The 27,500-nt window shown below is 35.6% G+C and overlaps 1 long non-coding RNA gene across 1 annotated transcript in view; it reads left to right on the top strand.

The window, feature by feature from the left end:
• The window catches only part of LOC135213928 (uncharacterized), a 263,147-nt gene that overhangs the window by 64,238 nt on the left and 171,409 nt on the right, over window positions 1–27,500 (top strand). The window contains exon 3 of the long non-coding RNA XR_010314227.1: window positions 15,700–15,939. This is a non-coding gene — a long non-coding RNA (uncharacterized LOC135213928). The remainder of the gene's footprint in view (window positions 1–15,699; window positions 15,940–27,500) is intronic.

Genomic DNA, 27,500 nt, shown 5'->3' with positions numbered 1-27,500 from the left:
CTGATTAACAGCTCTACAAGGGCTGGCCCGAAGGAGTAGATATTTTTACGTGGCTAGGAACCAATTGGTCACCTAGCAACGGGACCTGCAGCTTATTGTGGGATCCAAACCACATTATATCGAGAAATTAATTTCTATCACCAGAAATAAATTCCTCTAATTCCGCGTTGGCCGACCCGAGAATCGAACTTCGGACCACCGGATTGGTAGCCGAAACTACTCGTCCAACGAGGATCAAATTCTGTCCCCGTGTTGTGTAGCTCCTTCCTGCATCACGTTGTTTTGATTTTGCTGGACAAGTTAGAGATTCTGTTGTCTCTTTCCGGCTTAAAACACACAATTCCCAGTTGATATCAGAGGGCCTCTTTGGTATCCTTGCCCACACGGACCAACAAGTTGAAATGGCTGGCTTTGTTCATGTGTGGCTCGTCATGAAGTAATTTCACTGTTGTCTTAGTGCACCACCATCACTGAGTAGTTTCATCACCATCTGCACCATTAGAGTAGTTTCCTCACCATCTGCACCATTAGAGTAGTTTCTTCGCCACCTGCACCACTTGAATATCCAACACCTCCTGTACAGATAAGTATAAACACCACCATTACCAAACGAAGTATGCAGTATTGTCAATTATATGGTATACAATAATAATAATAATAATAATAAGGTAGCAGGCGAGAAGTTTGGTGGAGGATGATGCCTTTGATAGAAGGCAATGGAGAGGACGCATCAGGCAACCGACCCCTTAATGCAGGGATAACGGTGGGAAAGAAGAAGAGACTGTAACCCCAACCCCACACTATAAAGTAATCAGCCTCGGAAAAACCTGTGATGGAAAAAAATTAATAATAAGAATAATGATAACAGCATTATGGATAGGTTTTTGAGCTGGCATTTTATCCTTGTTACATTGTACAAAATAATCACTATTTCCGCCGTGTTAATCATTCTAAACTCACTCCGAAGGGAAATCTCTCAAAACCAGTGGCATATGGCAGCCATTGTGGGAAAATTCCTCCCGTGGCTGACACAGACATAATTTCAGGTGCCCCAATATCTTAAAATGATCAAGAGATATTTGCCTACGCGTGTGCCAATTTTCACGCGTTTATCACAAAATGATAAATTGTCCTGAAATTTTGAGCTATGCCCCCCCCTGGCTGTGACTATACGGGAAACTGGTTGTTGATAACGAGGGACGTTGTCTTCATGATGGTTTTCCTGGAAAGAGATAGTTGCTGACTTGATGTCGTTTTAGTAAGGTAGAGGAGGATGTTGGCCGTTCAAGATCTCGTCTCAAGCTTTGCTGAATAGCTTCCGAAGGGTCATTGTTCCGTCCGGGTTGATAGCATCGTTAGAGAAGTGCTTGTGCTTGGGTATGCCAATATGGAAAGTTGACAGACTAAGTGGAGGGTAAGCATGTTGAATTTTGAATTTGTTTTGCAATTAAAAATCCTACTGATTTTTGTTTATCTTCGTTTTTATTTTTATTATCTCTGTTATACGGGCCTCTCGTTTCAACTTTTATCAACTTTGAATAAGTTACTACCTGCAAGGTGTCCTGTAGTGTTTAAAACACGTAATTCATTAAAATTTGCCTAATTTCTTATGATTTAACTCTCGCTGAATTACCAGTTCAATTCGAGTCTGCTTCAGTTCCCTTACACCCGAGTTTTAGGGCCACTGTATACTTTTGACAAATGTTTTATTGACGGTGTTTTAATATAACAGAATTTTGTAAATTAATTCTTACTACAAAGATTCTGAAACCCTTTCAGGAAATATTATGTGAGAAATGTGCGCGTTTTGACAGTTGAACATGAGTCATAGAACGTCCAACGATTTCAAGATTTAAGTGCTGGTTGTGATGTGCGCGAAGGATTCAAATGGCGGTTTCTGATATCCCTGGAGGTCTCTTATATCGTAGGATGCTCGAATAACAGTTTTTCCTTTTTTTTATCTTGAGAACATTTGCAAAGTCATTTGCGGTATATATACTTTTTTGGACGCCATAATCGATTGTTTCCTTTTTTACATTTTTTTTACCATTACTCCTTTTAGGGGCGGCGCCCCCGAAAGGGGTGGCGATACTCCCTATAGAACTTGCATATTACAGTTGATCTACCGTACAAGTTAACTGGGAGGTTCAGACAAACACCAAGACTTTAAATCTGATTTGCCTTTACAGGTGGGAAGTGCTACGTATCCTTTAAAAACGTAATATATTCCCTACCCATAAGACTATTTTTGTTGTTGTCAAATAGGAAGTGAAATCATTTTGCCAAGTGTTTTTAAAGTTGTTTAGGTGTTTAAAGTTGTTAAAGTCGGATGCACACACACACACACACACACACACACACACACACACACACACATATATATATATATATATATATATATATATATATATATATATGTATATATATATATATATATATATATATCATATATATATATATATATATATACCTACAAATGTCCTTTAATATCTAATTCGCTCTACCTCGGAATTGATATATTTTCATATATGTACCGAGGGTGGGGGAATTTTATAGTTAATAATAATTTCGTACCCCCATGGGATCGAACCATCGTCCAGTTGGACGGGGAAACGAAGAAAATCAGGATCGGACAGTGACGCTACCGTTTACGAAATTATTATCAACTAAAAAAATTCCCCCTCGGTACATATATGGTGAAAATATATCAATTCCGAGGTAGAGCGAATTAGATATTAAAGGACATTTGTAGCTCGAATGATTTATATGAATCACGTGATGTGATAAATATTCATATATATATATATATATATATATATATATATATATATATATATATATATATATATATATATATATATATATATATATATATATATTATATATATATATATATATATATATATATATATATGAGTAACTTGATCACGAAATATATAAAACGTGATACTATGTATAAGTAAAGGTAATGCCGCGGAGGAAAATGAAAAATCGAGAACTGCCGAGATCTTTCGGTCTTAACGACCCTTTATTAAAGGCAAGGCTGTCAGTCTTGCCTTTAGTGAAGGTAGAATATAATATTGTCTTGAAAAGTAGTGGGTTCGCCAATCTTGACATGATCCCATGTGGCAATAACTTACCTATGGCATCTTTCATCTTGGCGGTTGAAGCATTGCGAAACTGTCCATGTCATACTTAATTAAGAACAAAATCACACTTAAATTTATAGGCAAATCTTAATTGAGGCGATAAAAACATTCATACGAAGCAAGTCAAAATGGCCATTAAAATTCCGAAGCAAGCTTTTACTGACTTTAGTGGCCGTAACAGCACAAGAAACACAGAACGTCGAGTACGATACACGGGAAAATAATTTGATACCTCTTTTATTTCCGATTTTTCGTGTGACTCGTTACCTGAAGAACTGCCGATTTGTACTGGCAGCCCGACCTCTCTTTGGGGGGTGAATTAACGTGACTTAGATCCTATTATTGCCTGACCAGTTTGCTTGGGAATCTGTAACACCTGATGCCAGTAAAACACGATGTCGTGCTTCTTGAAACACTGAAATTCATTGTAAAGTTCCAAAATGGAACCGAGTTCGCAGTGCAAACGTCAGTTGACGACCTCTTTAAAAGTCCTCTCTACCTGAAATTGGAAATAAGCAGCTCTTTCTGTATATGTGAGCACTCACCATTCAGACAGTCGTGGTCCAGTAGTTATCAGCCTTGCCTCACCAGGAATTCCTGAGATCGATCCCGAATGTGTGTAGTGCGTCTAATTTTGTGCTTGCATGCATACCATATGCAAATGAGAGTGCAAACACGTAGATAGTAGAATTTAGATTTCTTAAATGGATAATTTTGAATCCGTATGTCGTATGATTCGTGCATATCCACACCCACTGTAACAGCGCTGATAAGAGGCAAAAAAAAAAAAAAAAAAAAAAAAAAAAAAAAAAAAAAAAAAAATCAAAGAATGGAAAAAAGAGCGGCGATATATCATGGAAAGTGCACATCCCACATAAAGCTCCTTTTATTCTTCCGAGTCATTTCGTTGGCCATCTATTGTTTTAGTGATATTTACAACCGACAAGAAAGGTTTTATTGCGCGGAGGGAGTTGCTGTGTGTTTCAGAGACTGGAAAGATTACATTGAAGTTCGAAATAAATGAGGTTTTATTTTGCTTTATTCTTTTCTTTACTTTTTTTATTATTATTAAATGGCACCTTCGTACCTTTCCTTGCGGTGCGAAAGGTTAGTATGGTTGAAGGGGGATAAAAAAAAGAAATAATCCGTGCATGAGCTGAAATTTTCTCTCAGTGTTCCTTTCGTTTTGCATAATGGCCAACCAGCTGAGACAGTTTATCATGAAACTAAAAGATTACATGACGGTTTAGGTTCTATTTCGGTACTGTAAGGCGAAAAACGTTTCCTGTTTATATAATGTGACTTTATTTCGCTAAGGCTTAGGAGAGCGGTGTCAGGTTGGTATGATGTGATAAATGTAAATTTGGACGAAAATACTTGTAGTATTTTCTGATCTTTTGGGGGAAGAGGTCGAACTGCCTTGTTGAAGTAAAAGCAAGATGCCTTTCTGTTTATCCCGGCGTTGGGTTTTCACTCGTATTAATGCCAAAGATTTTAGCGTTAGCAGACTTTGATCTAGGTTGGTGTCGTCAGTGCACCTCACGCTGTGCACTGAAGGCATTAATTAAGGTACTGTACAGCGCCCCTTTGGATCCTAGCTGCAACCCTTATCATTCCTTTTACTGTAACCCTATTCATATTCTCTTTCTTCCCTATTTCTTTCCACCCTCTCCTAACAATTGGTTCATAGTGCAACTGCGAGATTTTCCTCCCGTTACACCTTTCAGACATTCTTTACTTTCAATTTCCCTTTCAACACTGAATGACTTCATAGGTCCCAGTGCTTGGCCTTTGGCCTAAATTTCGTATTCCTTTCCTTTCCTTTCCTTTCCTTTGCTTGAGGTAGGTTTAAATTCAGAAGGATTTTTCATTTGACTATTTATGCGACCTTTTAAAATCCTTTAGGGGAATGGCCTCATGGGTTGTTAACTTTCCGGTTCTCAGGATTATCTTTTGGGATGGGGTTGCAAGCTCCGTGCCCTTCTCCACCCAGGGTGCGTCCCGCTGGTGACAAATAATCATTAAGTACAACACGGACACAAAGGAAACCGTATAAGAAATTGAATACAGAATTTTTCCTTGGCGAGGCGAACGCTCTGTCAAGTAGACCTCAGATGCCTCTGTTATTATTATTATTATTAGTTATTATTATTATTATTATTATTATTCTGTTAAAAAGGATGGCAGAATTAAGCGAGTTGATTTTATATATTGTTTTTTCTATTTTCCTTACAATTCGCTTCTCAGGCTCAGCGATGTTTCTGAGTAACTGGCCAATATTCATATTGGGAATTTTCAAAAATTATAAATGCTGAAGGAATCTTTTATTAGAACAAGATATCAGGTCCAGGTCAAGCAGGGGTCGTCGTCAGTGCTGGTACTTATTCCGTAGGTGTAGTCCAGTTCGGGTCCGGGGTCGTCTTAGGTTTAAGGGCTGGTATTGGTGCTGGTATAGCTGGTATCACGTGACGTTTCGACTTCTCGTAGGTCATCTCTGACGAGTCGGTTGAAGTGACTGTAGCAAGAAAGTTTGCGGAAACGGTATTTATAGCAAACTCTAGGTCGAGCGCTATAAAATACCGTTCCGCAAACTTTCTTGCTATAGTCACTTCAACCGACTCGTCAGAAGATGACCTACGAGAAGGTCGAAACGTCACGTGATACCAGCTATACCAGCACCAATACCAGCCCTTAAACCTAAGACGACCCCGGCCGAACTGGGACTACACCTACGGAATAATACCAGCACTGACGACGACCCTCTGCTTGACCTGGACCTGATATCTTGTTCTAATAAAAGATTCCTTCAGCATTTATAATTTTTGAAAATTCCCAATATGAATAATGGCCAGTTACTCAGAAACATCGCTGAGCCTGAGAAGCGAATTGTAAGGAAAATAGAAAAACAATATATAAAATCAACTCGCTTAATTCTGCCATCCTTTTTAACAGCATTTGCCTAAAAGATGGTCTTTTACCATTATTATATTATTATTATTATTATTATTATTATTATTATTCAAAATGAGAGCACTTTTTCAGTGAGAGAAGCCTCAGATGCCATTGTCGTAGCTAAAAAGATTCTAGAGTAAATACTGAGCAAGGACTATCAGTTGTAATAAACCACTGTCCAAATTGGTTACAAAAGAACAAATATAACGTACGTGTAAAGAGGTAATGATAGTATATAATATATATATATATATATATATATATAGATACATACATATATATATGAGATATATATATAGATAGTATATAGATATATAGATTATAGGATATATTATATGATAGTATATATATAGAGATATATATAATAGATATAGATAGATATAAATTATATATATATTTCTTATTATATATATGTATATTATATACAATAGATATATATATATATATATTATAGTTATATTAGATATATTATAATATAATAATATATAATTACTTAGATATAAATCTTGATATACTTGATATGCATGCTATATTGTGAGCATGCTTTTACAGCAAGAGCTTGTGCTAATATAAGATCAGTTATAACGGTAGTAACCATTGTAGTGTAAGCATGAATGAATTTCGCATCAAATTTCAATCCAATGGAAAGATATCTGAAGTCGGTCGTCATATCCCAAAATATACAGAATACATAAGACAATGTATGTATATATATATATATATAGATATATATATATATATATATATATATATACATATATACATATATACACATATATATACATATATATACATATATATATATATATATATATATATATATATATATATATATATGAGAGAGAGAGATGTGTGATAGTATGTGTATATAGATACATACATACATATACATGCATACATACAACAGACTCACTCTCTCCTTCCGTGATCGTCGTTGTGCAAAGAATCCGAGAATACAAGACAGATCGTATCCGACAGGCAACCGAACCCGACCCGACAGATGTCCGGAGCCCTTAGAAGAACAACCATTAAACTGAGAAACAAAGGAGTCACGATCGTTCGTCCCTTTTGTTGAGGAGTTCCCTGGTTGAAATTGCCGGAGCTTAATTGCCCTCGTCGGCGGTAGTTACCACTCGAAGTGCTTGTAATTGCCCTGGTATCGTTATCGACGCTTCGACGTAATTGAAGCTTTATGGAATCGTAAATAATGTGGAATTGAAGAAGCCAATAGGTATGTTTATTAGGTGAATGGTGAATATGAGAGAGAGAGAGAGAGAGAGAGAGAGAGAGAGAGAGAGAGAGAGTCTTGTCCATATATTATGAACTTTACCAAGGGGAAGGAGAGAATCTCTACCCCTTCATCATCTCAGTTATCTCGCCATTGAGAGAGACGGAGATGCTATTATCTCTCTATCATTATAATTATATATTTGCCGGTGAGGGGAAAAGAGAGAGAGGTTTTATGTTTTTACTATTGCAACAATTTTTGTCGAAGAGAGAGAGAGAGAGAGAGAGAGAGAGAGAGAGAGAGAGATAACGTTTTCCAAACTTTACCCATAAACAAAGTAATATCAGTGCAAAAAGTTTGACTCATACTACCGAAATAAAGAGAGAGAGAGAGAGAGAGAGAGAGAGAGAGAGAGAGAGAACGTTTCCCAAACTTTAACCATAAACGAAGTAATATCAGTGCAAATAGTTTGACTCATACTACCGAAAGAGAGAGAGAGAGAGAGAGAGAGAGAGAGAGAGAGAGAGAGAGAGAGAGAGAGAGAGAACGCACCCTAAATATCTGCCATAAACATCGTAATATGCATCCGAAAAGTTGGACTCATACTACCTAAATAATTTGAGAGAGAGAGCGAAAGCAGAATCAGTGGAAGGGCGTAGCCGTGGGTGGGGACTAGTAAACAGGACCCAGGGACGTCAAGGAACCTCATGAACTCTTGAAAGCAACTGAAGGATTTAGGGAGGATGGTATCAATACACTTCACGTCCTCCATAGATTAGGTTTTTATCAGACACGCTCTCTCCGAGGGAGCTCATGGCGGGGAGATGGCTCTCCGCTGAGAGGATGGATAATATAATAATAATAGTGAGTGTAATGATAATGCTAATAAAGTGCAATGAAGGGCATTTGAAAAATGAATAATAATCGTGAGTGTAATACTGATGCTAATAAAGTGCAATGAAGGGCATTTGAAAAATGAATAATAATAGTGAGTGTAATAATGATGCTAATAAACTACAATGAAGGGCATTTGAAAAATTGATAGTAATAGTGAGTGTAATAATGATGCTAATAAAGTACAATGAAAGGGCCATTAAAAATGAATAATAATAGTGAGTGTAATAATGATGCTAATAAACTACAATGATGGGCAATTGAAAAATGAATAACAATAGTGAGTGTAATAATGATGCTAATCAACTACAATGAAGGGTATTTGAAAAAAGACAAAAGAAGTGGGAGTAGTCAATAGGAGGAGGAGTTGTAAAAAATACTAGTAAAAGCTAAAGTACCTAAAATATTTGTGCTGGTAGTAGTAGCAGTAGTATTAGCATGAAAATAATCATAGCCACATTTATAACAACCAGTGTTATTCGTATCATAATCACCGTTCTAATGGTAATTGTCGTGATGATAATGGAATGGGAGAGAAATGAAAGCAGCGGAAAATATCAACTATATTTTTTCCCCCTCGAAGGAAGCTCTGCTGTCTTCGTGCTCTATAACGCTTGGCCTTTAGATAAGACCTTCTGCTTTCTATTTCTTTTTTTTCTGTCTCTCTCTTCCTCTGTTCTTTGCCAACTTGCAACTTTATAACGGGTGGTTACATTTAGATCTTCGTGAGCCGAGATGTAGCTTATTCGTGACAAAGTCAGAGAGGCAGGGATAGGACTGATCCTGGTAGGCGGTTTTTGGAGGGAGGGGCGGGTATACCGAAAGCACAGGTAGTAGGGGAATGGAAACAAAGACTGTTCCAACTGTTGTTACGTCTGTATCTGTTATTTCACTTTTATCTGTTCTTAGTTTACTGTTTCCGGTTACCGTAAATCTATTTATCCTTTTCTTGTTCTTTATATATTCTTGTTATTGTCGATTTTTCTGTCATCCACAGTCACCTCTATGTCTTAAGGTGACTAACAGGCAGCTCAGGTTGTAAGGGATGTCAGACAAAGACCGTAAGTATTTTATCTTTTCTCCAATTTCTGTCATTAAAAATTAAATTACCTGGGACTGGGATCATCCGAAGAATTACGTGAAATGGGAAAGTAACAGAATTCCAGAGGGACAAATTTATTATTAAAATGAGATAGAAGGCAGAAGAATTAATGTGGGGGACGGGGGTAGGGGGTGGCAGACTCCGTGATTTGTCTTCTTTTTATTAAAGGGAGAGGGTTTGAGTGCGTCATGCTATTTCAGTTTTGAACAATCTTCAGTTATTTATGTATTTCTCATTCTTAAATTATTATCCAACCTCCCTTACAACTTCAGACAACGAAACCCTGAACATTGCGACAGAGCAATTCCTAGATAAGCGGAGCTGCTTTGAAATCCGTTGCCACAGTTCACGGGGCCACGAAAGAGACCTTTCTTCGACCTTGCTTTTCTCGGAATCAAGTTGCGATCTTGTTCCGCGCTGTTCAGGCGCCCGGCGAAACACGGTGCTATATGGTATGCAACAATAACCAAAAAAAAAAACAAAAAAAAAAAAAAAACGAGGTGGGAATAGCTCAAAATTACCCGCTAGGAGAAATTCTGCGACCGGGCGAAAGGAGAAAGAGGAAATGGCGAAGAAAAGAAGGACGGAGATAAGAGAGAAGCGAACGCCCGTCGGGATCGCCATGTTGCGGAGCGAGAGCGCCCCGCGCGCGAACTTTATGACTGAGTAATGGCGCGAAAGTTGCGGGAAAATGTCGAGATTCCTGACGTAAATGGAACCGAGTGGAGACAACTTGCGCCACATAAATCTGGAGGGTACAAGAGAGAGACGGAAAAAGGCGAGTCATGAAAATAAAATGATTGTTTATCACTGTCATTTCGCAAGCGTGCGCAGCTGGTAAGGCCTGGAAAGACGTGAAATTTGATTTTGAAATAATTGTAGTCTCCTTGAACAAAATGCTTTCAACAAGGTTCAAAACAGCTGCTGTCAAACATAGTATATATACATATATATATATCTATATATATATAGATATATATAAATATATATATATATATATATATTATATATATATACACACATATATAGGATATATATGTATGATAAGTTATGTGTATAACGTGTTATATATATTAATATATATATATATATATACTATATATATATATATATATATATATATTGGTGTATGTATGTATGTAAGTATGTATGTAATAATTCCATTTGGGGGAAATGTCTTGCTGTTATTAAATTCCCTGGTTTGGAGAACTACTGTAAAGCACGATCAAGAATTAGTGACTATTTTAGGAAAATAAATTTACGGTCATGCGAATCTTTTGGAGGAGGCACCGTTAGCCATAGCAACAAAACATGTTATGTGTAATAAAAAATAAAACAGTCATGTAAATTAAATGATTATTACGGAGCCGCATAAATTCAAACTGAACGATCGCACAAGGTAACTTATTTCGAAAACATCACTTTAGGTGTTGCAATACCTCGATAAACTCCGTAGGGGAATAGTGCCATCAGTGCACCTCATGCGGTGCGCAGTAAGCATTACTTAAGGTTCTTTACAGCGGCCTTCGGCAGCCTAGCTGCAACCTCTTTCATTCATTTTTACTGTACCTCCTTTCATATTCTCTTTCTTCCCTCTTACTTTCCACCCTCTCTTAACAGTTGATTCATAGTGTAACTGAGAGGTCCCCTGTTACGCCTTTCAAACCTTTTACTGTCCATTTCCATTTCAGCGCTGAATGACCTCATAGGTCCCAGTGCTCGGCCTTTGGCCTAGATTCTGTATTCAATTCAATTCAATACCCCGATAGATAAAGTTCCAGAGAGCAGCGTGCCCATATGTGATAGGAGAGAAATCAAGAGCCATGAAATGTAGAGTAAAGGACAGATTAAAATGAAAAATACAGTTATAAATAAATCGTCCAATGGTAAGCTTGTAAATAAACAGCACTGGATAGATGAATCGGAGAAAATTGACGTCTGTATGCGGGACGCATATTGAATATGATATATATATATACATATATATATATATATAACATATAGATTATATATATATATATATATATATATATATGTCAGATATATTATGTATATAGATATATATATATATATATATATATATATATATATATATATTATATATATATAATATACCTTTGTTCGTCACTTTTATATTTTGGCTCTTTCCAAACCATCGTGCGTTTCCCCGTAGAGGATCATTGTCTTTTTTTGCTTGCATTGGATGTAGGTCTTTGTCTGGAAGCAGGATTGCATAATAATAAGCAAATGATTTTACCTTTATCCATTTACTATTTTTTTTAGAATGGCAGTGTTTCACTGACCGACTGTTTAGATTTTGGTGTCGAGTCGGATTTCGAAAATGTTTCAGGACTTTTATTGCTTTGTTTGTTGTCATGATCACTGGTTGCATATTTAAAAAAAAAAATCGGCAGCTTCCTGACGTTTATAAAAGAAAATGTAAATTATGTAGAGTAGTTTGGTATATTCGCGTCCAGTTATTTATGAAGGAAAACGGAAATGATCCAAATGTCATTTAAAGATTTTTTTTTCTTTTGACGTACGAGTAATATCGCATTTTGCTGGATGTTCAAACTCCCGTTCGCCCACTTGCAAAGACCTGTCACGTTCCCTTTTATTTCTTCATGATCAGAGACCCAATATATTATTATTATCCTCATAATTTCGATATTTTCTACTTGGTAAAAACGAGGGCGAAATGTCTTATCAAACGGCGCTTTTCGACTGGAAGTCCTTTTTTTTTTTTTTTTTTTTTACTGGGCATCTAAAATTATCAGCAATTATCGGAAATCGTACTTTTCTCACAAAATAATTCTTTCTTAATCGGAGAATTTCCCCGACGAAAATAACATGTTACTTTCGTTATAGGAGGGACCCGATTTTGAAGGAGGCTGAATTCCCTACCACCGAAGGTGACTCTTTGCCGAGATGTCTCTGTGTCGCTATTATAGTTACTTTTTTAAAAAATTGTATTAAATTTATCAGTTTTCGAATTTGGGAGGTTTCATGATGCTGCATTTATCGATATCGTATTTTCGAAAATATTCCGTAAACTTCCTAAATTTTTAAATTGTCACATTGATTTTTAAAAATATAATAACGTGCATAATTATTTCAGCCACTAGTCAGTAATTAAGCAGCAGATGTTGATAATATGTAATTCAGCAATAAATAGTCGGCCCATTATTCGACAGGAAATAGATGGCAACTTATACGAAAGCAATTAAATAGCTCATTGAATGACATATATGTAAATATATGTGAATAGCTAATTGTTACAACAAACATAAGAACAAATTTGATAGCAATCTAGCAATCGGATAAATGATTTAATTGCTGTGAATAAATATTACATTTAAAAGAGAAAGTTCCTTACGAAGTTTCAGCCAGGTGTAACAAACAGATTGTACTTTATGTGAGCGGGAATTTATTTTTTAGACATAACACAGATAACCAGACAAAAAAATGAAGACCTACTCACCACGCGAGCTTATTGTCTCAACACATGCCATTTAAAAATAGCAAAAATAAAAAAATATAAACAAAAAATATCAAACAAAAGACCACTTTCCCTAATGTTATTGTCTCTAAAAGTACGTTTTCAAGAAAATGGAAAGAAAGAAATTTCTTAACAATTACCTTAAATTTTTGAGAAATTTCTTCACGAAGCTACAAGTGCATTTTATTCTAAGATTCACTTGCCGATGAGACGGGAAACACATTTAGCCCGGGCTTAGGCTAGATAAGCTGCCCTTCCCGTCAGAACTGAATCTTAGAATAAAACGCACTTGAAGCTTCGTAAAGAAATTTTCCCCAGATTTTAAACTTGGTGTCAAGAAATTTCTTATTCCCTTTTTCTTAAAATCGCAGTTCTAGAGGAAATATTATATATATATATATATATATATATATATATATATATATATATATATTATATATATATATATATATTTATATATATATTATTTCCTTTTAAGAAAAATCGACAGTAAGTTTAAAATCTGGGAAAAATTTCTTATATATGTTTATATATATAATATATATGTATATATATATACATATATGTATGTGATAATACATATATAGTATATATATATATACATACATAGATGTATACATACATACATATATATATATATATATATATATATATATTTATATATATATATATATATCATATATATATATATATATATATATATATATATATATATATATATATATATATATGCATGCGTGTGTGTGTGTGTGCCTGGTGATCAGCATGAATGTGACCTATATATAATACAGTAGATTATCTGTTTAGTAATAGTTCAATCTTGTATGACGCGAGAGAGAGAGAGAGAGAGAGAGAGAGAGAGAGAGAGAGAGAGAGATTACCCCTCTCACCGAAGGACCTTCCGTGATAGCATTCCAGCCAGCGCCCACCTACCCTTCCCCCCTCCTGTAAGAGCGGTCCACCTCCGAAAATCCCCCTTTTTTGACATTATTTATGGCACCCGAAACGATTGCTATCGACTGGGGGGTTCACGACCCGCAGAAAGAGGAAGCCGTGATAGCGTCACCTCCTCGTTTATCATGCAGGCATGCAGATGAGCCATGCCCCTGGGTCCTCATGCCCCTGGGACCGGGGCAAAATGCGTGCACCTGGAACCCGGCCCTGTTAAGGACTCACACTTTCCATGGGGCATTGCATGGCGCGCTGAATATTGCGATAAAGATTCTTTGCTGTGTCTTTTCTTAGGCAGCGGCTCTGTTGCTTTTTCTGCCTTTTGCTTTTCATCTGATCCTTTTTGGCTCTTGTTACAATAATAAAATAATAATAATAATAATAATAATAATAATAATAATAATAATAATAATAATAATAATAATAATTTTTAGTCGGTGAAGAACAGATCATTTGGCTACCCGTGGACTCAGTGGTCTTGTCAAAATAATAATAATAATAATAAATAATAATAATAATAAATAATAATTAATTAGTAATAATAATAAGAATATAATAAAATAATCCAAAAGAAAACTGATAATCACATGAGTCAATAAAATGGAAAAACAAATCCACAATAATATGTCTCTTTGATCTTGTTATTTAAAATATACAAAGCAGAAAGCTTTCGATGACCTGCACGGACAAGGAGGACCGTGCGGTCATCGAAAGCTTTCTGCTTTGTATTTTAAATAACAAGATCAAAGAAACATATTATTGTGAGTTTTCTTTCCCAATAATAATAATAATAATAATAATAATAATAATAATAATAATAATAATAATAATAATAATACTGACATAACCTTTAGAGCCCAGTTGAAAAGTAGGAGACAAAAAAAAATGATATGAAAGCAAGATAAGGCAGTGGTGCCTTTGTGGTTTCGTTTGTTTGTGTCCATTCTTACGCTACTCTTCGTTCGTGCGATCTCTTGTCAATCTCGATGGCCGTAAGTTATGCTTGTGTGCTGGTGGTTATTTGCGTTCTCGTGCAGTTGCTGCTTCCTCTTCTTATGCCGTCTGTTGTTCCTCCTTTTTTTTTTTTTTTTTTTTTTTTTTTTTTCAAGGGTAATCTTCATCGCGGCACATAAATTTAATTGCACCTCCTTCTTCTTCTTCTTCTTCTTCTTCTTCTTCTTCTTGTTGTTTTTGTTGTCGTTGTTGTTATTGTTGTTGTTGTTGTGTTCTTCCTTCTTCTTTCTTCTCGTATTATTATTATTATTATATTATTTTTATTATTAGTAGTATATTATTATATTATTATTGTGGTTCTTGTTGTTCTTCCTCTTCTTCGTATTATTATTATTATTATTATTATTATTATTTATTAGTTATTATTATTATTATTATTATTTTTTTTTTTTTTTTTTGCTCTATCACAGTCCTCCAATTCGACTGGGTGGTATTTATAGTGTGGGGTTCCGGGTTGCATCCTGCCTCCTTAGGAGTCCATCACATTATTATTATTATTATTATTATTATTATATATTTTATATATTATTATTATTATTATTAGTTGTCTTTCAAAATAAAATGGGTACCATGGTGTATGAATTTAACGCAGCATCCTCTTCTTGAATGGGCATCACAGGGAACGAATTTAATCGCAGAGTTGTGAATTCTGTCATCCCATTACTTGTGTTTATGTGACCTGGTGGGGGCAAATTAGAAGATGCAAATGACCTGCTTGGCCATTTTAGCAAGAGAGAGAGAGAAGCTCATTACGAAGGAACACTTTCGTACCTGACAAATTAACGAAGGGAAAGATTTAGTGATATATTCATGAAAGAGAATAATGTAATTGCTCCAAAGGGAACATCTAGATAGAATGGCGAGAACTATATATAGGGTATAATTAAATTTATATACTTCTCATTTGCAGGTTGAATGCAGGTTAGGCAGAGGTCGCCTTAGAGAAGCAACGCCTTCTCCTCATGAATACTCTAGGCCTGCAGATCCTGGTAATGCAGCGCGCAGGTCAAATGAGATACAATCCAGGTCGACACAGGGGACACCACGGGATATGAACTCGGCGCCGGACATCTTGAAAGCCAGCAGACGGTCGTCATCATAAAATTATCCAGCAAGTTTGTCTCCAAGCGTCTTCCAAGCTGGAATAAAGGTGAGTAAACTTGACTCACCTTATTCTTTTAGCTTTTGGGCCCCATTGCGACCCATTACCGCTCGCTCCAGACTGCAGAGGAGATGAGGGATAGCAGGAGAAACGAGTGCATGCAAAATTATACAGCGAGCAGTAGGTGGTGAAGAACGATCCGTTGTTACAGCGACGCGAACACCCCATGGAAGAGCAGGACTTCCATCCGCTAGATATATTCGCACGTTGTACATTTATTTAACAGAGGATTTCGGGTATATGATCTCTAGGGCGACGTGAGAATGAGGGTCAGTATGTAAATTTGCATTGTTGCGAAATGGAGACGATGTAAAGAGAGAGAGAGAGAGAGAGAGAGAGAGAGAGAGAGAGAGAGAGTGATATATGTATGTATATATGATATATATATATATATATATATATAAATATGTGTGTGTGTGTGTGTGTGTGTATATGTTTTGAATTATGTGGTATGACTTACATACGAAATAGAAGGAAAGCAACGATTATATATATATTATATATATAATATATATATATACTATATAATATATATATATATATTATATAATAATATGTATATATATATATATATATGTTATATAATATATGTATATAATAATTATATATTAATATATATATATATATATTAATATATAATATGTGTGTGTGTGTGGTGTGGGGTGTGTGTGTGTGTGTGTGTGGGTGTGTGTGTGTGTATAAAATCTGTTTGAAAATTATGTGGTTATGACTTACATACGAAATATAAGGAAAGCAACGATATATATATATATATATATATATATATATATATATATATAATATATATATATATACATACATACATACATACATACATATACATATCGTCTGAGAAGAAATTTCAGGTCTTTCCTCTTGAACTGGACTGGAAGAAGATCGTATCTATCTTCCTTCTTTATTAGTTTCATGACGTGAAAGGCTGGGGGGGTGGGGGGGGGGGGGGGGGGGGAGTAGGGGGCAAAGGCGAGAGTGGAGATTTAATAATGGTTCTCCTTTATTCGGGGGTACAATAATGTTACTCCTCCGTTCTTATGACTTTATTTCAGAAATTGCTCTCTGGCCGTTTACGTACATCTGAGAGTCGCCTCCCACCTTTCACGGAGGTATAAACTCCAAACGTGATTCCATTGTGGAAAGAATCATCTCTCGCGGTTTATGGCTTCTTCCTCTTGGGAGTGGAAGATTTCTTTTCTTTTTTTAATGCAAATGAAAATAGCTGTTATGTTATTAGATCGCGAGAATAATGGTAGTTATTGATTTGCCAGTCATCCTTGTTTATCAAATTAGTCTGAGTGAAGTAGTTCTTATTTATGGATTTCGCATAGAATTTGGATATATATATAATAAATTATAAATGTGTGTATTATATATTATATATGCATATATACACACACATATAATATATACATAGATACACATATTTTTATATATACTATGCTCCTTTTAACTCCATATGCTGATGGATGGATTTTGCACCGAATTTAAATTTTGTATATATATATATATATATATATATATATATATATATATATATATATGGTATGTATATATACACACTGTTTACTATGCTCCTTTTAACCCGATATGGGAAGTCGTGACCAGAAGGGGAAATCTTTTCTGTTTTCAGGACGTCTTTTAATTAAGGATGAGGTTGCTAGCATCATGATCTTATCTTGGCTTTCGCAAGGAGGTTGACTGGGATCGAACCCCGGAATATATTAATGCGATCTCAGCGCTTTTCCACCGTTTTGTTGCGCCTAGGCCACACAAACATACATGTAACATACGTACAAGTATGTATGTAATATATATATATATATATATATATAATATATGTATAATATGTATGTATATATGATGTATGTATGTAGTATGTATGTATGTATGTATGTATGTATGTATGTATGTATGTATGTATGTATGAACAGAAACAACGATACTAAAAATCCTATAAGAGAGAAAGGTTTAATAAGGAGCATGCAACAATTGCCGATCAAAATGTTCCTTTGTAGATCGTAGTGTGAGTTTGATATACAGCTGAGGATAACAAACTACACTTTTAAGAAATAAGGGCCGTTAAAAGAATAAGAATGCAAGTTATCATAGGCAGTAAAATAAAGGGGATAACATCAGGAACTGATAGATGAGAGTGTTTCGGTAGGTTACAGATTCTTAGAAAACTTGACATCTATTAGAGAGAAATGTTCCTAATAACTAATTAGCTCGTGTAGCGGTTTGGTGGTAGAAGAGCCTATTGACGAGATAGTTTTGTTTTGATCATGGCTATATTGAATGTAAATATATTTTCAGGATAGCATTTCATTCTTAACTCGCCAACTGAAGGGTGAAGAGTGCAATATTTAGTATGGTGTCATTTAAAGTTCACTATATTCTTGAGGTATTTGATTTTTGCCTAACACACACACACACACAACACACAACAACAACAACAACAACAACAACATCATATTGGAATCTAGATCATAATTTCCACCAATCGCATCAGCATCATGGCTTGAAAAATATATATATCATCAGAAGTTCCAGTGAACACTGATACGTCTAAAATTAAAGAAACAAAGGAACCAACAAAATGATGAATGATTAAAATCATATTAGAATAAAGACAGCCCCGGTTTCCAAAGGTGAAAATGTTGCGGAGTTCAAGAAGAATATGTTAGCGAGACAGGGAGAATTATGGCGACAGATTTTGAGCGGGTAGCCCTCGCCACAAATCATCGCTGGATTCACTGCACAGATTAGGTTTTTAGGCTCTGCTGAGTGTGTCAGAGAGAGAGAGAGAGAGAGAGAGAGAGGGCTAAGGTTATATGAGAGAGAGAGAGAGAGAGAGAGAGAGAGAGAGAGAGAGCTAGGGAGGGAAGGTGGGGAAGTGAGGTTCTGTGGTAGGGAGGTAGATGAGCGAATGTGGGCTTGGGCAAGGGAATATTAGGAGAAAGAGAGAGAGGAAGGGAGATAGAAGAAGCAGGGAGAGAGAGAGAGAGAGAGAGATAGGGGGGGTGAGGACGGGGAACATGTTATTTCTGGTAGGGAGTAGAAGATGCGAAATGTGTGTTGGGCAAGTGACCTTTAGGAGAAAAGAGAGAGAGGAAGGGACATCGAAGAAGCGGGGAGCGAAAGAGAGAGAGGAGAGAGAGAGGAGAGTTAACGGGATGTAAATAAGAAGAAGAAGGGAAGAGACTGTTTGAGCGAAGTATAGGCAGACAGATTGGTAGCAAGAGATGAAGTGAGGGAAGAATGAAGTGAGAGAGAAATGGTGAGAGAAAGAAATGGAGAGAAAACCCGATTGCTCCCCGCTTGATAATTATGTCATGATGGACACCCACACACAACGCATAAGGGAGCAATTACTTAACCTCCTGACTCCGAGAAGAGCCTTTTGAAAGCGACACTGAAATATGTTTCTCGCAATTTACGACCGCATAAACAAGATGCATCACCTTCCCTGCCAATTAGAATGAGAGATTAACTTAACAAGCGTAACTACAGCTGTGGCTTTCGCTTTAAGTAGCTCCAGTTCCTTAAATCGGCCTCTGATGCCCCGCCTAAAAAGGGGCTCCGGTACCACCCAGCGCCGATATGCATACAGCGGGCAAGACTTCGTTTTGAGTTGCCCTCTGAAGGCCCGCCTGAGGGAGGATAGATATCAGCGGTGCTCGCTGGGAATCTGAGCCCTATCTCGCAATGGAGGTGGGATGAAGGAGCACTGATACCATCCGGTGCTGCTGATATGCATACAACGGGGCAAGACCTCCTCTTGAATTGCACTCTGATGCCCCGCCCGAGAGGGAGGTTGATATTCAATGATGCTCACTTGAGTCTGGACCTGTATCTCGAAAATAACACGGTTGCGTGATTTTTTTTTTTTTTTTTTTTTCACCTATTGCTGCCTTGATTTGGAATCTTCTTTCTACTGCTGTTTTCTTTGATGCATGCACCCTTTCCTGTTTTCGAGGGTTTGTCAGCTATGGGCTAGCTATGGTAGTTAGATATCCCATCCCATTTGCTTTAGTTTTAAGCAAAAAAATAAAAAATAAATAAATAAATAAAAAACCGTATACCGCATGTTAACGACTCAGTAACCTGTTCTTCAAATTCTTTCGAAAACCTTAATTATAAGCTACTTGTGTTGTGATGCCCAGTGATACCCATATGGGTTCTGGTCCATATTAGACAATTAACCCGCGTTATCGCCCATTTAATCTTTAATACAGAAAAGCCGCTATGGCCTACCAAAACAAGGATAGGTGCTGGGAATACCCATTTGCTTATTCCCTGTAGGGGGGTAGTGCCGTCAGTGGATCTCGTGCTGTGCACTGTAGGCATCACTTAAGGCTCTTTGCAGCGTTCCTTCGACCCCTAGCTGCAACCACCTTCGTTCATTTTACTGTACTTCCTTTCATATTCTCTGTCTTCATCTTACTTTCCACCATCCATTAACACTTGATTCATTGTGCAACGGCGAGGTTTTCCTCCTGTTCCACCTTTCAAACTTTTTACTGTCAATTTCAGCGGTGAATGACCTCATAGGCCCCAGTGTTCGGCCTTTGGCCTAAATTCTATATTCAACTCAACTCAACTCAACCCATTTGCTTATTTTAAAAACTCGAAGTAATTCAACAACAAGTAAGACGGCAACTTGAATTTCTGTCGAAGGAGATGGATACTACCAAGTCGGCAAGTCTTGCTAAGTAACGATGAATTTCAGTAAGATCTCGGCAGTCCAGTGACTGGAAAAATGCCGGGTTAGAAGGACGATGGAAAAGGCCTTTTCTGGAACTGTCGCGTCCCCAGAATTAGATCCACTGACGGCACTAACCCCCTACGGAGAGTAAGCAAATGGGTATTCCCAGTACCTGTCCTTGTTTTGGTAGGCCATAGCGACTTTCCCGTATTAAGAATAAAATGGGCGTTAACGTGGGTTAACTGTCTAATATGTACCAGAACCCCTATGGGTATCACTGGGCATCATACCCGACAAGAACCTTATGATTGGGGTTTTCGAAAGAATTTCAAGAACAGGTCACCGAGTCGTTTACATGCGGTATACGATTTTTTTTTTTTTTTTAACTAAAGCAAGTGGGATGGGATATCTAACTACCCTAGCTAGCCCATAGCTGACAAACCTTTGAAACTCGCAGTGTAAATGTACAACAGAATGACTCATTCCTGAATTGTTTTCGGGGGCTCATCGAGGAAGGCAATAAGGTTTCTGAATCAAATGCGCGACGTAGCTTAGTATAAACCCGATTTTCGTTGAGAGGGAAGCTCTTGAGACTCGACCCTCAAACCACGGGGGAAATCGTGACCGAGACCTGTTTTCTTTGTCTTTTTTCCTTTCAGGAAACACGCAAATTACCTTCCAGGTCCTTAAAGGATTGTAAATCAATTTTGCTTTGTCCTGTAATAGCTTTTGCAGCTCTTATATTTCGTACAGCATTATGCTTTATTATTGCGTCGTGCAAATTTCAGTCCTGCCTTCAGGTTTCGTGTGCATATGAATTTATGCAAATGAGAAGTGAGTGAAGTAGTGTTGCTAATTAAATATACATATTTATATATTACATCTCTCTCTCTCTCTCTCTCTCTTCTCTCTCTCTCTCTCTCTATATATATATATATACATATATATATATATATATATATATATATATATAATGAAATAAACTTGATCAAGAAGTATATAAAACGTGATGCTATGTATAAATAAAGGTTTTTTTTGCCACGAAGGAAAAAATGAAAAAGCGAGATAGGCAAGTACTTTCGGTTCTGTTCGGACCCTTTACTGAGGCAAACTGATTTTACAGAGAACAACATAGTCAAAAGAAAGCTTAATATACAAACTGACACTACAAGATTATCAAGCAATAAGGGCGATTTTCACTCTACAGAAAGGAGGAGCCGCCTGAGGGTAGCCCCACCTTGAAGGATACACTCAGTAAACAAGTGATTCTCCCAGAAAACAATACATTTTGAAAAAACACGGGAGCATATACAATTTAATATCATGAATTTTTACACAAATTTCCCCCCCCCCCAAAAAAAAAAATTATTATTAATGAAAAGACGAAAGAAAATATAAATATATATATATCGAGCAAGAGTAAGAGGGAGAGAAAATATCGAACCCAGAGAGAGAGAGAGAGAGAGAGAGAGAGAGAGAGAGAGAGAGAGAAAGAAATAATAACTATATACATGTGGGACTAATTTATTAGTTGTTCATTTATTTTAAGGTCCTTCATAAACATCTTACAAATATATGGGTCCAAATGGTACATTCCCAGACTAAGATTTAGGTTGCTTTTATTAGTGATTTGTATAATTGCCGATTCCAGTAAATTTCTTGAAACATAATCATTAGATCTAGCAATTACCGAGGTATCACCCCAATTAATACAATGAGATTTTTCACTCAGATGGATAAACAGTGCATTTGAAGTCTGGGCTGTTCTAACTGAATACATATGCTGCTTTATATGTACACATAAATTTTTACTTGACTGACCAACGTAAAACGATGTTCAATCCTTGCAAGGAATTTTGTAAATGATGTTGTTATTTGTTACGGGACTATTCTTAATTAGCATATCTTTAATGGTATTGTTATAAGAGAACACTACATTAACATTAAACGATTTAAATATTGATTTTATGGTTTCAAATCCACGAAAATAAGGTAAGCTAAGTACATTTTTAGGCATTTCTTTTTCATTAATAGCAACACTATAAAACTTTTTGTGAGCTTTTTGATAACATAAATCAATTAAATGATGGTGGGTAGCAGAGATCATTTCCTATCTTTTTTTATGTATTCTATTTCTTGGTCAGATATTATGGACTCGTGATACGCAAAGTGCGTAGGAACATAGAAGAAAAAATTGAAATTTTAATATTAAGGTGGTGGCCAGAATAAAAATGTACATATGTTAAATTATTTGTGGGTTTTCTATAAATACTGAATTTGCATTGGAAAGATTCTCTATGTATTAATACATCTACTATGAGATTCAGGGTCTCTGTAACACGGTTTTTTGGACATTGCTCCTTGTCAAAGCATCGGATGTAGCTGAAAGTTGACATATGTATATTTTACAACCACACACAAATTTTGTCAGCATTGTCAATAACCTAAACCCGATAGTTTTTGATTTTTATAGAGTAAAAATGAACTAGCCGACGCCATGGCCAATGATTACGAGCCAAGAGTCGAAAAACATTCATTACGTAAGCAAGGTAAACAAACACCTTCTGACTAAATGTTGCCCCGCCCATCCACCAGACAGAAATGCCATCGGCTCTGAAACCCAAAGACTTTATGAATGGCGGAACGATACATAGATGTGGGTGCTAGCGTAGTAATACTACTGTAGCAGTAGTGCCGCAACAGTATAGCAGTAATATACATGAATTAAACGTTTAAACCAACTGCTGGGATCCTTGAGGATCATTTAGCACTTCTTACAACTACTCGAGAAATTAGTTTTTATAGCCAGAAGTTAAATTTTCTAATCCAACAATGCCCATGGTAGCCTTCATGTTTATCCGGAATTATAAACGAGGCGAAAGTGGGTGGAGCCTCATGAAGTCACCATTCTGACGATAATTATGGTGAAGGTTTAAAGCCAATATACGGTAGGCCGCTTTTTTTTTTTCAGTAAATAGGTAGATAGCCAATAAATAAAATTGCTTGACATTGGATATAGCAGTTTATCAATCATCTTGTCTACTATGTTTTTGGTAATTACCAACTATTCCCTACATCTTGTCAATCTGATTGTGACCTATAAAGTAGACAGTAATTTCTTTGGAAACTTATTTTGGGAGTTAGACTATATCGAAGTGTTTTTGTATTTATTAACATATTTTTGTTGGTTTGTTCACTTATGACAATTATCAGTGGGGAGGTTTCCAGAGTTCATAAAGGTGTACTGGCTTTGTTGTATTTAAATTTGTATGTCATTGTTGCCAGAGGTTTAGCCTTCGTTACGTACAGCCAATCATCCATCGAGAAAGAGGGAAGAAATGATGTCATAAGTTACGTAACGAGTGCGTTCGAAACCTTTTCTCTGAGTAAGTTGGCCCGTCTTCAAAAAAAAGGTCACTTTTACATTATAAGTACCAAATTTATTCAACCTACGTAGTGCAGAATACACTCAAAATTTATGTGTTTGATATAATATGTATTCTGAATAAGCGTTATATTTATGAAATGCATAGATAAAAAGTTATTGCGAAAAAACCGTGTTACAAAGGCCCTGAATCTCATAGTAGGAAAGGGATGACATTGTTATTTTCAATTTCAACAGTGAATTTTATGGATGGCACTAATTATTCAATTTAGACAGTAAATCATTTACATCGATACCACCAGGTAAAAACTACTAAGATATCATCGACATATCGTACCATTTTAAGGGGATAAGTGTGATATTCGGGAGGTGTTGTCTCAAAAAATTCCATATATAAGTTTGAAAGGAGAGGTGATAAAGGGTTACCCATGGCCATACCAAACATTTGTTGGTAATATTCTCCATTAAAAATAAATCTGCAATCACAAATACATAACTTAATTAAGGAAATTATGTGACTAACGGACATAGGCAATTCATGCAGTACAAGTTCATTACTTAAATATTCTAGCACAGAGTCAATAGGGACTTTTGTAAACAAAGAACATACATCAAAACTGACAAAAATATCGCTAGGGTTTAGTACAATGTTATTTAATTTTTCCACAAGATCAAGAGAATTCCGGATGTATGAATTAGATACCAGTTCCTAGTAGCGGGGATAACAGTTTAGTAAGATATTTAGATAGGTTATAAGCAATTGATCCTACAGTACTAATAATGAACTAACTCAGCATGAATTACTTCTACCTATAAGTCACATTATTTCACTCACGAGTTTGTGCATTTGTGATTTTAAGTTTATATTCAATGGTGAATTTTATCAACAAATATTTGGCATGGCAATGGGAAATCCTTTATCACCACTACTCTCAAACCTGTACATGGAATTCTTTGAAAAACGCTACTTACCTAATATCATTTATATTCCTGTAAAGTGGTATCGTTATGTTGATGATATTTTAGCTGTTCTGCCTGTCGGTATTGATGTAAATGATTTACTCTCTAAATTAAATAACCAGGTACCATCGATTAAGTTTACTCTAGAATTAGAAAAAGATAATTGCCTCCCTTTTTTAGATGTTTTGATACATAGAGAACCATTTCAATGTAAATTCAGTATTTATATGAAACCGACCAACAACTTAACTTATGTTCATTTCTTCTCAGGCCACCATTTTAACATAAAAATATCAATTTTTTCCTCTATATTTTTACGAGCATTGCGCATTGTCAGTCCCACAATATTTGGATCAAGAAATTGAATACATAAGAAAATAGGAAAGAGTTTATGCTATCCTTCACATATATTAGATATTTGTTATAATAAAGCCCACAAAAAGTTTTATAGTGTAAGTAATACGCAGAAAGAAAATTCTAAGAACATTCTCAGTTTGCCTTATTTTAACGGATTTGAAACCATTAAATCATTGTTAAAAGCTTTTAATGTCAACCTTGATTTTTCCTATAATAACACACTAAAATGAATGTTAATAAAAAATGGACCCAGAGAAAGCAACAACATAATATATAAAATTCCATATATGGATTGTCCCTCATTTTATCTCAGACAGTCTAGCAAAGGCCTAGAAGTAAGGCTAAGCCAGCATAAATATTCTGTAAAAACTGGGCAAACATCTAATGCAATATTCATTCATTTAAGTGAAAACAACCACCAAATAAATTGGGTTGGTAGTTCAGTAATTGCAAGGTCAAGAGATGTCTTATCACGAAATCTTTTAGAATCTGCTTTAATACAACTTACTTTTCATTGTAATTTCAATGTTAGTCGTGGCCTTTTTCATTTAGACCCTTGTATTTGTAACATGTTTAAGAATGACCTCAAAGATATAATTACAGACTTAAATAAAAATCAGTTGCCTTAGAGTTATCTTTGTTGTAATGTATGTCTGACATGTATTGTGAATATGTATTGTGAATATGGTTTTGTTTGCCAAGTTCTGAATAGCTGTCACCTATAATCCTTTAATTGTCTTGTCCTTGTATCTGAGATGATTGTCTTAAACCTTTAATTGCACCCATTGTTTATGCTTGTTTGGGAAGGTTAATCATCTTCCAGTTGTGTCAGATTCTAGGTACTAATCTCTTTATAATCCCTATCTGTCAGTTATACGAATCTTCTTGTATTGTCTTTTCTCTCATTTATGTCAGTTTCTGCTTAGTAAAGGACGTTTAACGTCGAAAGGTCTCGCAGATCCTCCTTCGTTTATTTTTCCTTCGTGGCATATATCTTTATTTATACATATATGTGTGTGTGCATATAGTATATGCAATATATACACATATATATGTGTGTATTTGTATATGTACATATATATATATATATATATATATATATATATTTATTAAATATATAGTTTATATATATGATATGTATACATACATTAATATATATATATATATATATATATATATATATATATATATATATATATGTATATATATATATATATATAATATATATATATATATATATATATATATATATATATATATATATATATATATATATTATATATATATATATATATATATATAGATATATATATTTATACGTGTTTTATGTGAGTCAAATGGAAAAATCCTCATATAGTGTGATTATGATTAATTAAGTCTAATAATTTAGTAAATTCGTAAGCAATTGGGACGCTATCGTCCAGAATGAATAGGCGCAACATTTTCTTCGCTGGATTTACTCTATCAACGATGATGATAATTTTAAAAAATGTTGAAATATCAGTATATATAGCAAGGATGTTAAATTGAAAGGAAGCACTGAAACCCGAGAAGAGAGAGAAAATTTGTTTCCTATTTTATTTGTTTCCTAATCAGAATGCTCAGTGATTGATTTTAGTTGGAAGAAGGGGAATGGCAAACAAGAATGGGAGGTGGTAAGTAGATAATAGATAAATTGATATTTTATCGATCTTTGCCAAACTAGGTCAAAGTATTTCAGTCAGAGGAAAGGAAAAATAATAATAAGTAAAAATTGCGCCAAAGTTTCCTTGCCTCAATCGAGTTTTCTGTACAGCGTATAATGCTGTATGATATGCAGCCCATGAGACTTACAGCCACTGCCAGGTGGTGGCTGCCCGCACGATCATAACTAATTTTAACCTTAAATAGAATAAAAACTACTGAGGCTAGAGGGCTGCAATTTGGTATGTTTGATGACTGGGGGGTGGAAGATCAACAAACCTATTTGCAGATCTTTAGCCTCAGTAGTTTTTAAGATCTGAGGGCGGACAGAAAAAAGGTGTGAACGGACAGACAAAGCCATCTCAGTAGTTCTTTTTTACAGAAAAATAAAAAAAGACACAATTGGACGGACAGAAAATCTACTCCCCTGACCACCTTTTA

This window comes from Macrobrachium nipponense, chromosome 43 (assembly GCF_015104395.2).
Source record: "Macrobrachium nipponense isolate FS-2020 chromosome 43, ASM1510439v2, whole genome shotgun sequence".
NCBI lineage: Eukaryota > Metazoa > Arthropoda > Malacostraca > Decapoda > Palaemonidae > Macrobrachium > Macrobrachium nipponense.
This window is presented reverse-complemented; position numbering and strand designations above follow the sequence as displayed.